The sequence below is a fragment of the Mustela lutreola genome, chromosome 9, assembly GCF_030435805.1.
Source record: "Mustela lutreola isolate mMusLut2 chromosome 9, mMusLut2.pri, whole genome shotgun sequence".
NCBI lineage: Eukaryota > Metazoa > Chordata > Mammalia > Carnivora > Mustelidae > Mustela > Mustela lutreola.
This window is the reverse complement of record NC_081298.1, coordinates 66,479,582-66,491,963: the sequence shown is the minus strand read 5'-3', so window position 1 is coordinate 66,491,963 and position 12,382 is coordinate 66,479,582. Positions and strand designations below refer to the sequence as shown.

Genomic DNA, 12,382 nt, shown 5'->3' with positions numbered 1-12,382 from the left:
GTATTTGCAAGACTCCCAAGGATTTATCCTAAGGCTATACCTGCAGACATATGTGTTGGGTTATACAGTATAGGATTGTTTGTAATAAGTAGCAAAGACTGGACACAGCCCAAGGATTCATCAATAGGGGAATAGTTAAATGAACTATGGCAGATCCTGCAGTGTAATGCTATGCAGCTGTTTAAAAGAATGAGGAAGCTCTCCTAGTACTGATAGGAAAGGTCTCCAAGATACATTGTTAAAGGGAAAAACAAGATCCAGATCAGGGGATAAAGTAGGCCACCTCTTCTGTAAGAAGCAGGAAGAGAATAAATATAAAGACTGCTTGTATCTGTGTGAACAAACACTAGAAGGATACATAGAAAAAATCCGTCTAGTTATCTCTACCTATCCAGGTGGGTGGGGTACAGAAGTGGGTGAAGGAGAAGGAGAAGATAAGACTTTTCATTATATCCTTTCTTATTTGGATTTTTGAAATGTGAATGTGTCAGTGGGTCAAATAGAAGTTATTAAATACCAAAAAGAAAAAAAGCTTGAGAGAAGTCATTCAGGAGCCATATGGTAATTTCATAAAAGTTGCAGCTGCAATTAAAGTGAAACAAAGCAGAACATATCCTCAATCAAGGGCATATTGTTGGTAGGTTTTGAGCAGAGGGCTGCAGTAGAAGCCCAGACCCTATTGTTAGCTGGGCACCTTGCCTTTCTGTTTATCCTGACTCTTACTTTCTCCATAGCTTTCTTTCCCGTCCTCTTTTTTTTTTTTTTTAAAGATTTTATTCATTTATTTGACATATATAGAGAAAGAGCACAAGCAAGGGGAGCAGCAGGCAGAGGAGAGGGATGTGGGGCTTGATCCCAGGACCCTGGATCATGACCTAAAGTGATGGCAGATGCTTAACCAACTGAGCCACCAACTGAGCCACCCGCCCCGTTCCTCTTCTCTTCAAAGTAGTAACAAATCGGAGACCCTGGCAAATGCTGCTGACAGCTACTGTATTTATAAAGAGTTAAGTTAAACTAGAGTGTGGATTACTGCACACATCTCACAGGTGTTGAGAAACTCTCCTACTTATCTTCCCAAGAAGGCAGGACTCCTGGTTCGGTTGGCTAAACTGGGCTAGGGAATCCTTCTTGATGTGCCATAACCTATATGTACTTCTGTAATTGTGCTTAAAACGTCCTACAGCAGGGCTCCTGGGTGGCTGAGAGGCTCAGGTTAAGTGTCCAACTCTTGATTTCTGCTCAGGTCATGATCTCAGGTTCCTGAGATGGAGCCCCGCATTGGGCTGCATGCTCAGCACAGCGAAGCCTTGAGGTTTTCCTTCTCTCTCTCCCTTCCCACCACCATACCCTCACTCTCTAAATAAATAAAATCTTCAAAAACAAAAACAAAACCTCCTACCGAAGTCATCAGTGTAGGAGGTAGGAGGCAATCCTTCCAGACTGTGACCTCTTAAGGCCAAGAACTCTGTCTTATTCACGGACCTTTGTATTCTCAGAGCCCAGGGCAGAGCCCCCACAGGTACTGTGTGAACTCAGTAAACTGAACTTTTATCCACCTAATGGCTTTGACCATAACCCTGAGCCCTCTTGAATGTCTTTCCCTTACTGTCATTAAATCTATCAGTAAGTCCTATCAGTCCTATTGCCAAACATACCCCAAACTACTCTTCACCATCCTTAGCACCACCCTAATTCAGACCAACATCTCTGTTGACTGAAAACAACCAGTCTACCTTCTAATCCCTTCTCCTACTGTCCCCAGAATATATTCTCCATATGCAGTTAAAGTGATCTTTTAAAAACCAAATCAGGGACGCCTGGGTGGCTCAGTTGGTTAAGAGTCTTTGACTCAGGTCATAACCCTGGGGTCCTGGGATTGAGCCCCACATGGCATTGTCTGGGCTGCTTGCTCAGCAGGCAGCCTGCTTCTCCCTTGGCCTGCCATTCCCGGTTTATGCTCTTTCTCTCTCTCACTTTCTGACAAATAAATAAAATCTTATTTAAAAAATCAAATTTTATCACACTCCTGCTTAAAACCCTTCAGTGGTTTCCAATTACAATTAGAATAAACATTTAACTCTTTACATGACCTTGCAAGAGATCTGGTCCCTGTCTGCTTCTTTGACGTAGCCTCCTACCACAGCCCTTCACTCCCTCCACTCCCCACAGGCTGCCTTTCAGTTCCTTGTATCAACTTGGTCTGCTTCTGTCTCAGGGCTCAGGACCTCTCTGCTCTTCCTTTCACCTGCAAGGCTATCCTGCCTTCTTTTTGTATGCTTGCCTCCCGTGTCATCACTGATGCTCTACAGGCTTCCAGAGTGGCTTTCCCTGACCACTCCAGCTACACCCGCCCCGTCCTCCATATTGCTCTATTTGTAGCATCTTTAACTGTATAGATGAACATCTTTACTGCTCCTGCATGCTTATTGTCCCCACGATAACATAAGTTTTGTGAAGTCTCTTGTATGCCACTGTATGACCAGAGCTTAGAACAGGGCTGGGCACATAATGACTCTAAAAACTTTTTGTCAAATAAATCAAAGTGCTTAAAACTAATGATAGAATATTTATTTCCGTTCCTTAGAGACCTTTCAATGTAGCTATTTAATTGAAAAGGCAATAAACAATTATAAAAAGAAGTGAGGATGTCACGATTGGCTTTTGAAGAAACACAGAAAATAGTATTAAGAGAGTTAATTGAGAGAATATGATCCTACCAAAAATGACAACTTCTGCCATAAACCAATCTAGGCAAGGAGTAGGCCTAGATAGGCACTGCATCTGGTGGATGGCCAGATATTGGTTTTTGCGCTCGAGAAGTTCAAAATCTATCAGAAGATACAAATGTGTAATTATAACATGTAATATCCATATACTGCAACCTATGTTCACATTTATAATTACTTGTTTGATCACCACAAGAGTCCTATGAGGTAGGGGATTATTATGGTTATTGTTAGTACCAACTCATAGATTCAATAACTGAAGCTCAGAGAAGTTATGTCATTTGCTTTGGCTAATACAGCAAGCGATGAATGAGATTTCTAAGTTAGACTCAGATCTTCTGACTCAGCTCTCCTATTCCATTTAACCACTATGTCTATTCACCATGATAAATGTATGTGCAACATGATATGGGGGGAGTCAAGTGTAGCAGAGAGAGACTGTGTATCTGGAGACGTCTGGGAAGGCTTCATAAAGGAAAGTCTTATAAATGGGGCTGTGAAAGGGAAGCAAGTGTTTTTAGGTGGAGCAGGAGGCACATTTCAGATTGATATTTGATGAAAAGCATAGAGGGATGAAAATGGATAGCCGGCTCTACGTGGCAGGGAGCAGAGGAGTCCAGATGGGGAGGTTGGGCCATACCATGAAAGATTTTCAGTGTCATTTTTAGGCAGTTGGGCAGTCCCTGAATGCAAAGGATTGAAACAGTCAGATCTAGGTTTTCAAAAGAAAATTAAAGTGGCAGATTGGTGGATGAATTGGAGCATGAAGAAGCAAGTTAGGAGGGTTTTTTGTTTTGTTTTGGTTTTGGTGATCTTGCAAGCAAGTGTCTGAATGAGAATACTGAAAATGCAAAGGGCTGATTTAAAAATGTTTGTTTGAATAAGACTCACTTCTGGGGAGGTATTAGAGGGGGAGAAGATTATACTTAAAAATTTCTAGATGATGATTATGTCAACCAAACTAAAGAATACAGAAACATGATTTCAGAAGGGAATCAGAAGTGGGGGTTTTCTTGTAGCAAAGATAAAGCACAGTCTGCTTCATCTTTCAGTTTCGCTTGGTTTGAGGTGCCTGTTTGCAACATCCAGGTGGACATGTCAAGCAGGCAGCCTTGGGCCTAGACTTTGGAAGCAAGGTTGACTGGAAATCTAAATTTTGGTGTCATTAGAATACAAGTTGTATTAAAATTCCTATGCAAAAGGGTTCAGGGGCACTTGGGTGGCTCAGTAGGTTAAAGCCTCTGCCTTTGGCTCGGGTCATGATACCAGGGTCCTGGGATTGAGCCCCATGTCGGGCTCTCTGCTCTGCAGGGAGCCTGCTTCCTCCTCTCTCTCTCTCTCTGCCTGCCTCTTTGCCTACTTGTGATCTCTGTCTGTCAAATAAAATCTTAAAAAAAAAAAGGGGTTCAAAGGAACTTTTTTGGGGGGAGGGAAATTTCTATTTCACAATTATGATAGTGGTTACAAGGGCATACACATCTCACAACAGATCAGACCGTACATTTAATATGAGTGCATTTTTAAAAATCTTAAATCCCTTAAAAAGTACTAAAAATAAAAATGAACTTCCTTGTACAACATAGTAAGTTCTAACAAACTGTATTTAAAAACTGTTAATCAGAGACTCAGGGGTGGCTCAGTTGGTTAAGTGTCTGCTTTCGGCCCAGGTCATGATCTCAGGGTTCTAGTACTGAGTCCTGCATTGGGCTCCCTGTTCGGCAGGGAGTCTGCTTCTTCTTCCTCTGCCTCTGCCCCCTGCTCGTGATGTCTCTCAAATAAATAAATAAAATCTTTAAAAACTTGTTAATCAATTGTTTTAGAAAAAACGAAGAGAATGGAAAATTGTTCTACATGTATCAGTTAAAAACAAGTGATTGGCAGCAGGGAAAGCTGCCATGGTTTTGGCTATTCCAGAAGCCAGTGCTAGATGTGCCAGTTTATGGGCAATTTGGGAGTTCTCCATTCAAAAGCATATTCCCTCCCTAAGCCACCCTCCTCCATTGTCAACCCACCCTGTACCACCTGGGGTGACTTCTGCATTTGGAGTAGCTGAGACAATAAAAGTACTTGAAGAATATAATATGACATTGCTGAACAAGAAATCTGTCCTTATTGATTGATTTTAGGCTTATGGCCAATTTGGCTTTCTCATTTGGCACCATTCTCTCAACATCACTTCTGAATTGTCCTTTCAGTGCTCAGCTTAAAATCTACTTTGTATGATTCAGTAGAAAGAGGGAAGTCTGATGCCTATATTCATCTATCAGTGTGGACACATCCACCATGAATATACAATCACCAAATCTGTATATTTATGTTGGAATCTCAGTTCTGTTATTTACCTAGTCTTTGAGACCTTGAAGAAAATGAGGATAATAAAATCTACTTTTTGGGGGGAGGATAGGAATTAAGTCACATAGCATATGTGAAGGTGCTGAGTATGGTGGTGAGTAGGTGCTCAGTGAAAGGCAGATGTCTTGTCAAAGCCTGACTATACTTTCTGCATTAGTTAGCCCATACCATAAATTTCTTGAAAATAAAAAGTTTTCTGTTCTCTATATCCCACCCTAACTAATACATTCTCAAAAGACCCTGGGAAATGATATTTGGGAAGCTGGATGGTCAAGAATAAAGTTGAAGAAGATTTACACAATAAATCATAGGGGAGACCATTCTGGTGAGAGGAGAAGAAAGGAACTTGATTCAAAGGCAGTGGCAAAGGTCCTTCTTCACATTTCCTCTTCCCATTCATTTAAATTTTTATCTTGCCAAAAAGAGGGGACAGAAGGTCTCGTCTTGACGAGTGGAGCTGCAAGACTGTGTGCCAATACACCTGGTCTTGATTCATGCCAGCTGGGAGAGGAGCTTGGCTTCTCAGTGTTTTACTACTGTGGTTTCCTGGGCTGGGCAGCTGGGTGCCTAATAATGATAAAAACCATAATAATACTTCATAATTATGCACTGCCCTTTGCCAGAACTTGGATTTAATTACAATGACTATGACAGAACTGGCAACATCTCACTCCCTGTTGGGGTGCAATACCCAAGGGCCTGGAAATACAAAGTGAAGTGGCAACTGCAACCTTCTCCTGCAGGGCCTATCCTGGCAATTTACCCAGAATGCTCTGGGTTTAAAGCTCATCATCAGAAACAAAAAGTACTTTTAAATTGCTCACATACACTTGGCACTCTCAAGTAAAATAGTGTTTACGAAGCAACTACTGCCACTCATGGGGCACAGCATCATGGAAGTCCGGACCTGTAAGGAACCAAAGGAGGTGACTTCATTCATATCCCCACCCCTGCCCGTGAGGTACCACTGTCACTATACTCTAGTAGCTAAGTTCATGGATCTTCCCATTCTGATTTGGGCTAGAGATGCTTTTGTGGCAGCTTGGTTCAGGTGTCAGGAAATTCACCATTTAACAGTCATTTGTGAGTACCTATTCTGAGCCAAGGCACTGTGGAGGCACCAAGATATATATAAGGTACAATGGCTCTACAGTAGCTTATCTTCTAGTAGAGGGATTCATATTCAGGCAGCTGTAATAGAGAAGGAAGTCATGGCAGATGAAAGGGAATAAAATTAAGTCTCCAGGTGAAAGGCTCAGGGCCATTCCCTTTTTGAGAATAAAAAGGATGAGAAGATGTGACGTGAGGGTGGGGAGGAATTGAGATAAAGAGATAGGCAACAATTTAGGAGATTTTTACAGGTTTCCGGGTTTTGTTTTTTGTTTTTGTTTTGGCTTCATAGCACTTATTATCCCCTGAGTTATCTTGTCCATTTATTAGCTTACTCATATAATGTTTATCTCACCAACCTTGTCACTTGGTTCACCACATATCCCGAGCTCTCAAACAATGCCTGGAACATAGTACAGTGCTCAGTGGCTTAATGAATAAGTGACCCAGGTGAGGCTCTGGTTGTAGAAATGGAGAGGAAAGGGCATCTAGTAAATATAATCCACGTGACAAAATTAGAAAAGGTAAGGGAAGTACTTACAGCAGTGAGGGAGAAGCACGGAGGATTGCACCCAGGTGCTTGGTTCTGGATTTGTTGGAGTGGATGGGGACATTATCAAAAAGATAAGGAGCAGAGGAAATAGAGCACTTCTGAGGGTATTTGAGTTCTGATTTAGATAGGTCATAATAAGGTTCAAGTGGAGATGTCCAAAAACACTTATCTGGACGTCATTAAAGGTACACACAACCACCAAAGTGGTTAGGTCACCAAGTGTGCGGTAGAATGACTACGCACCTACTGAGATGAGGACTGAAAATCAGCTCTTGGGACTCTCTTAACTAGCTGACAGATAACAGATTTAGTAAGATTAATAATCTTTTGAGTGTTTATAGTGTCAGGCAAACTGGGGTGAGGGGTGCCCTGTGGAGGAGAAAAAGCTTAAAGAGGGATGTATAGTCCATCCAGTTTCCTGCAGGAGAGATCAAATAAGAACTTAAAAGTGACTTTGAACTTGGTTGCATGGATGTCACCGGTAACCTTACTTAAGAGGAGCACTTTCCATGTACTAGTAGGGAGTTTAATTTAGGCTGTACTTAAATCATGAATTGAAATACAGATGAGCGTTAAGCAGGGGCTCACAGGCAAGTTGTTTTTTGTTTTGTTTGTTTTTGTTTAAGTTAGGAGGCGTTGGAACGTGATCATGGTATGGCCCAGACAGAACTGGCCAGGAAATTTGCGAATGACGACGCGGTTTCCAAAACGCCAGATGTAAGGAGTTGTCCTGGCGTCACAATGCCTCAACTACTCTTTTACCCTTTCAGCCATTTCTAGGGCGGGGGCCCTTCCACATAAAGCGCGGGCAAAAAGTGGAGGATAATCACCCCTCCATCAGATCTGAGTCATGTTTGTGACAGCAGGGAGTAGGGATGGGACTACGTGAATTAAATGAAATGCCCAGGTTCCCATGCATTTTGGAATTCAGTGACTGGGTGGCTTCATGCTGGAGGGAGCTAGGGAGACTCATTCACATTTTCCGGCCCGGCACTCACACCCTCCATTCATCATTTTTCCTTTCCATTTCCCTAACAGAGCTGAAGCCAGGGACAAAGCTTTCTTCCCTCTCCCACCTCAGGTTGACCTTCCGCCCCCAAGCCCACCGCTAGCCCTTCTCCGGCCACGTGACCCCCTTCAGCCCCCGTGACTCGCAGCCTCCGACCCCTCCCCTCCGGCTACAGCCCGCTTTACCCCGCCCCTCTAACCCACGTGACAGCCTCTTTCCTACCTGACTGGCTTCTCCCTTTCCCCCGGGCCGGACTTGGCCGCCGTCTCAGCTGCCCGACTCCAAAATGGCAGCCGCGCACAGCGCACACCCGAGCCGCTGGACCTCCCTGACTCCCGGGCCGCCCCCCTCTCTCTCTCTGCCTCCCTTCTTCGGCCTTCACCTACACGCCTCCGGATTGGCCGCTAGGAATCCCGCCCCTCCAGAGCCCCGCCTGCTATTGGTCACGGTAGGCTGCCCTTCAGAGAGGCGTGCCCCCGCCGCCCCCCGCCCCGGGAGGTATTTTCCATTCCGGTGGGGGGTTGGGGGGAGGGGGGAGGGGAAAGGGTAAAGGGGGGAGGCGGCCGGGGAAGGGGGTGGGGGCCTGGCGGGGGCATCCGGCAGAGCTGGGGTCCCTGGGCTCCGTCCAGAGGAAACGAGACTGCGCTCGATCGGGCAGTTGGAGGGGACGGGACGGGAGCGGCGGGCGGACTCGCCCTCTCCGTGACTGCGCCGTCCGGGCCCGTCCGCCTGGCCGCAGGTGCCCCTGGATGAGGCCGCCCCGCGCGCCCGGACCGGTGAGTGTCCCCGCAGCCCGCGCCCGGCCCGCGCTTGTTCCCGGCCCCCCGCGCCGCCGTTAGCGGCCGCCTGCGGGTCCTCGGGTGCCCGCGCCCGGCGCAGTCCGCCTCCGGCCAGCGCCTCCACACCCCGGGCTGAGGCAGCGCCGGCCCTCGGGCCCGGAGGAGACGGCGGGCGGGGGACGGCGAGTTCGGGCCGCGAGCCCTGTGCAGACCGCGCTGCGCGTAGTGGGGGCTTGCGCTTAGTAGGCTCTCGATGCATTTCTGATGAATGATTTTTCTGGTTGGAGAGACGTGGGGCGCCTAAGGGAAAGGAGGTCGTTCGGTGCCTGTAGGAGGGAGTTCGTGATAGGGGTCGGAGGGAGGCCACCGGAGACTGCGGGGGCAGTTAACGCGTGCTGCGGGGAAGGGGCCAACTGGCCAGGTCACTTGGGCTCTCGGGCTCCAATCCGGGGGGTCTTCAAGGTCGACGAGAAGCGGTCCGCTGGGAGATGAGAGAACTGGGGAACTTGGATGGGGAAGTGACCAGAGCACCTCCAGGGCTTTAACGCGAGGTGGAAAGGGATGCGCAGGCGGCCGTTGGAAGACCCTTCTGCAACTACTTGGGCTCCTACGATTCTTTGGTGCTGGGATTTGGGCATTCAAGTAGCCGAAGCGAACTGACTTTCTGGGGAGAGAGTTGCATTTAAAGAAGGATGCTAAGAAGCAGTTTAAGTACACATGTCGATTTGGTTCCAAACTTTGGAAGGCTGGGGGACTGGATTCACGAGGTGATTTCTGACATTTATTTTGGCATTCCACCCGGGAGGAGGCTTGCTGCTGGAGCTTGTCAGTTACCCTTTATTTTAAAATGTATGTACATGTTTGATGTTGCTTTACCAGTTACTAGTTTTGCTGGAAATGCTCATAACTGTACCATGAAATTCTTGCAGTCGCCGTTATATCCGCTGAATATCCTTTCTTCAGGTCTCTGAACCTATAGCTGTGGCTTACTTCTTCCTGACATAACATTTAGAGTGGACTGACTATGCTGTTAGAATTTGCTACTTAAACTTTTAGTCTACAAGATTATTAAGTAATTCACGTGCTTTTAAGTGTTTCTTTACAAGGTCAACTTTAAGTATTGTGCTGAGAAGATGCTGGTAATGTAGCAGCTCTAGAAAGCAAATCAGGATGAGCTTTCTAACAGTTCAATATTAATGTCAGATGCTTAATTTAATTTTAGTAATCTTGTATTTGCATAACACTCTTGAAAATGGGTTAGGACGGTAGAAAATGCATACCAGGGTCAGGCTGTGGAGGTCCACAGATTCTACCTCTGGCATCCCTTTGAGATTCTTCAAGTCATTGAGAAAAGGAAGTTAAGAATTGCACAGCTAGATCTTTTCATCTTTTAAATATTTTCTTAATCACATGTATGTTAAATGACTAATTCCTCACAATTTAAAAAAGGAAAACCTTTTTTTTTTTTTTGGTAGGGAGTACTTAAACATATCTGAGAAAATTTGTGAATGATATGAAATGTTCTCCAAAAAAGTACTAATATTTTCATTTGTCACCTTTTTAGTTTTTCAATAACTGATGGATAATTACAATTTTTTTTTCTTTATTGTCCTTGAATTTTACTGTTTGTCCTTAGGGAGAATGTACTGGCACAAAAAACAGTAGCCTAAAATATTGAAACCTAACACCTTTTAGCATTATAATGGCTTCTACATTGTTCACCTTGAGATTCATCTATGGTAAACTAGTGGTCCTGAGGGCTTTCCCTTATCACCTTAGTTAATGGATTGTTTTCTCCTTTTGTAGAACCAGGGAAAAATAATGTTTAATGCCTGCAAAGTAATGATAATAGCTAAATAGATGGAGAATGGGAAGCTTGGAAAAAAAGATGTATGTACAAGAGTCATGTTTCTTTTAGAGGTGGGAGAGTAGGCGGTGGAGATGATTATTTTGCAGGTCAGGAACCCAAGGCCCAGAAACCCTGGAAAGGGACTAAATTGGTAGGTAGTGAGAGAGCCAGGATGGGTGGGCAGGTCTCCGGGACTCTAGTCCAGGGTTTTTCTACATTATCACATTCACATTGTTTATTTCTAAAGAGTTGCAGTGCCAACTGTAAATGGTTTTTGGATTATTTGTGATGTTGTTCTCTGCTAAGGATGGGGAAGTTTGAATTGACTACATTGATACATGAAATGATATAAAACAGGATAAGCTTTTATTGAAAAGTTTTAAACAATATGGCTCATTGTTAGTGGAAGTGCTGATATTTCTTTTTCATTGGAAAGAGACAAACTGTCATGTCATCTAGATTAAAATATTAGATGAGCTTGGAGCAGGCTTGTGTTCTGTGATTTTTATGCTAAGACTTAATTGCTTACAAGATCTTCAGAATCCAAAAGGTTCCTGTATTTTCCAAGTAAATTATATGAAAATTATTCTCGGTAAATGTAGTTTTGTTATGTTAAAATGGGCTTTAGTACCTTTAAAAATAAGAGCAATAGTAGAATTACTTGACAATTATGAAAACACAATTTCTATCATAGTTGTAATAGAGAACGACTGACTTTGTATTTCAGCGGCTTAATAACATTGATGTTTGGCAGATGATTTAGCCACTGTGTACTTTAGGTTTCCTTATCTGTAGAGTGAGGGTAGTAGTAAATAACCACCTCATAGGAGAGTAGTGAGGATTCAAAGTGTTTCTTTTTTTTTTTTTTTTTTTTTTAAAGATTTTATTTATTTATTTGACAGAGATCACAAGTAGGCATAGAGGCACAGAGGCAGGCAGAGAGAGAGAGGAGGAAGCAGGCTCCCTGCCAAGCAGAGAGCCCGATGCGGGACTCCATCCCAGGACCCTGAGATCATGACCTGAGCTGAAGGCAGCGGCTTAACCCACTGAGCCACCCAGGCGCCCCAAAAGTGTTTCTTTCCTTAGCACACAGTAAGAGTGCAACAGATATTGGACACTGTTCTTTATGGCTCATTAGGTGTGTACAGACACTTGTGTGCCCATTTGTTTCTTCACTATTAATGAAGTCACTTTGAGGCTACCAAAAACTCCTAGATAAATACATGATCACCTAAGAGTCTATCTTACAAGGCTTTTAGTGCAGCTGATGCCCTCATGTTTGTTTTCTCCTTCCTCTGCTTGTCTTGCACCTTTAATTAGGTATGCTTATCAAGTTAGAGTGTGTCTGATTTTCTAAATGTCATGTGGAAACCTTGTTGCAGTAACATTATTCTAGAATCAAAATACCAGTAATAGATTTGCAGGTATTCTAGTGAAAATGCGGTGAGTTCCAAAGGCTTACTGGGTAAGATTAGGTAAGGAAATCAGGAATTTATAAGATATGTTATTCATTACAACTCCTTTCTGTCAATGAAGCCATGAGAAAATCCTTGAACCTTGTTTTCTATTAAGTGAATGTTTTGATAACCTCATTTATTATATTGTTGGGTTTTAATGATAAAATTTGTGTAATTCCAACTTTGTAACATTTTGTTTTTTACTTTGCTGTAACCCAGTTCTAATTAGTATGAACATGTGGTTTAACAGGTGTTTTTTAAATGACAGTGGTGGACGTTTCCTACATATTCTTTGGTTCTGCCTTACCAGGTTCTTCTATTGCTTTTATAACAGCTCTTCCTTGACTTTGGTTCTCATGCACCTTAACTTACTGTCACAACATGTAACTTACTGTCATACATGAGTGTACTTTTTTAAGTCTCTTTTTAAATATAATTTCAGTGATTTTTTAAAAAATCACATATTTTTAATTACCCATATTTTTAGAATTTCATTGAATTGAGTCCATTTTACAGGTTAGAGATTAAAAGCAGAAGTAAGTGT

At 43.6% G+C, this 12,382-nt stretch overlaps 2 protein-coding genes across 4 annotated transcripts in view; one reads left to right on the top strand and one right to left on the bottom strand.

Annotated features, from left to right (window-relative positions):
- The window catches only part of PIGF (phosphatidylinositol glycan anchor biosynthesis class F), a 113,565-nt gene extending 105,468 nt beyond the window's left edge, over positions 1-8,097 (bottom strand). Inside the window, exon 1 of the mRNA XM_059134559.1 lies at positions 7,976-8,097. The gene's annotated coding sequence lies outside the window, so the exon portion shown is untranslated. The remainder of the gene's footprint in view (positions 1-7,975) is intronic.
- Positions 8,070-12,382, top strand: part of SOCS5 (suppressor of cytokine signaling 5) — a 116,682-nt gene continuing 112,369 nt past the window's right edge. Inside the window, exon 1 of one of the 3 annotated variants that reach the window (XM_059134553.1) lies at positions 8,070-8,201. The gene's annotated coding sequence lies outside the window, so the exon portion shown is untranslated. Of the gene's footprint in view, positions 8,202-8,267; positions 8,530-12,382 lie in introns of those variants that run through there. The other 2 variants (XR_009344804.1, XM_059134552.1) reach the window with 2 other exon arrangements.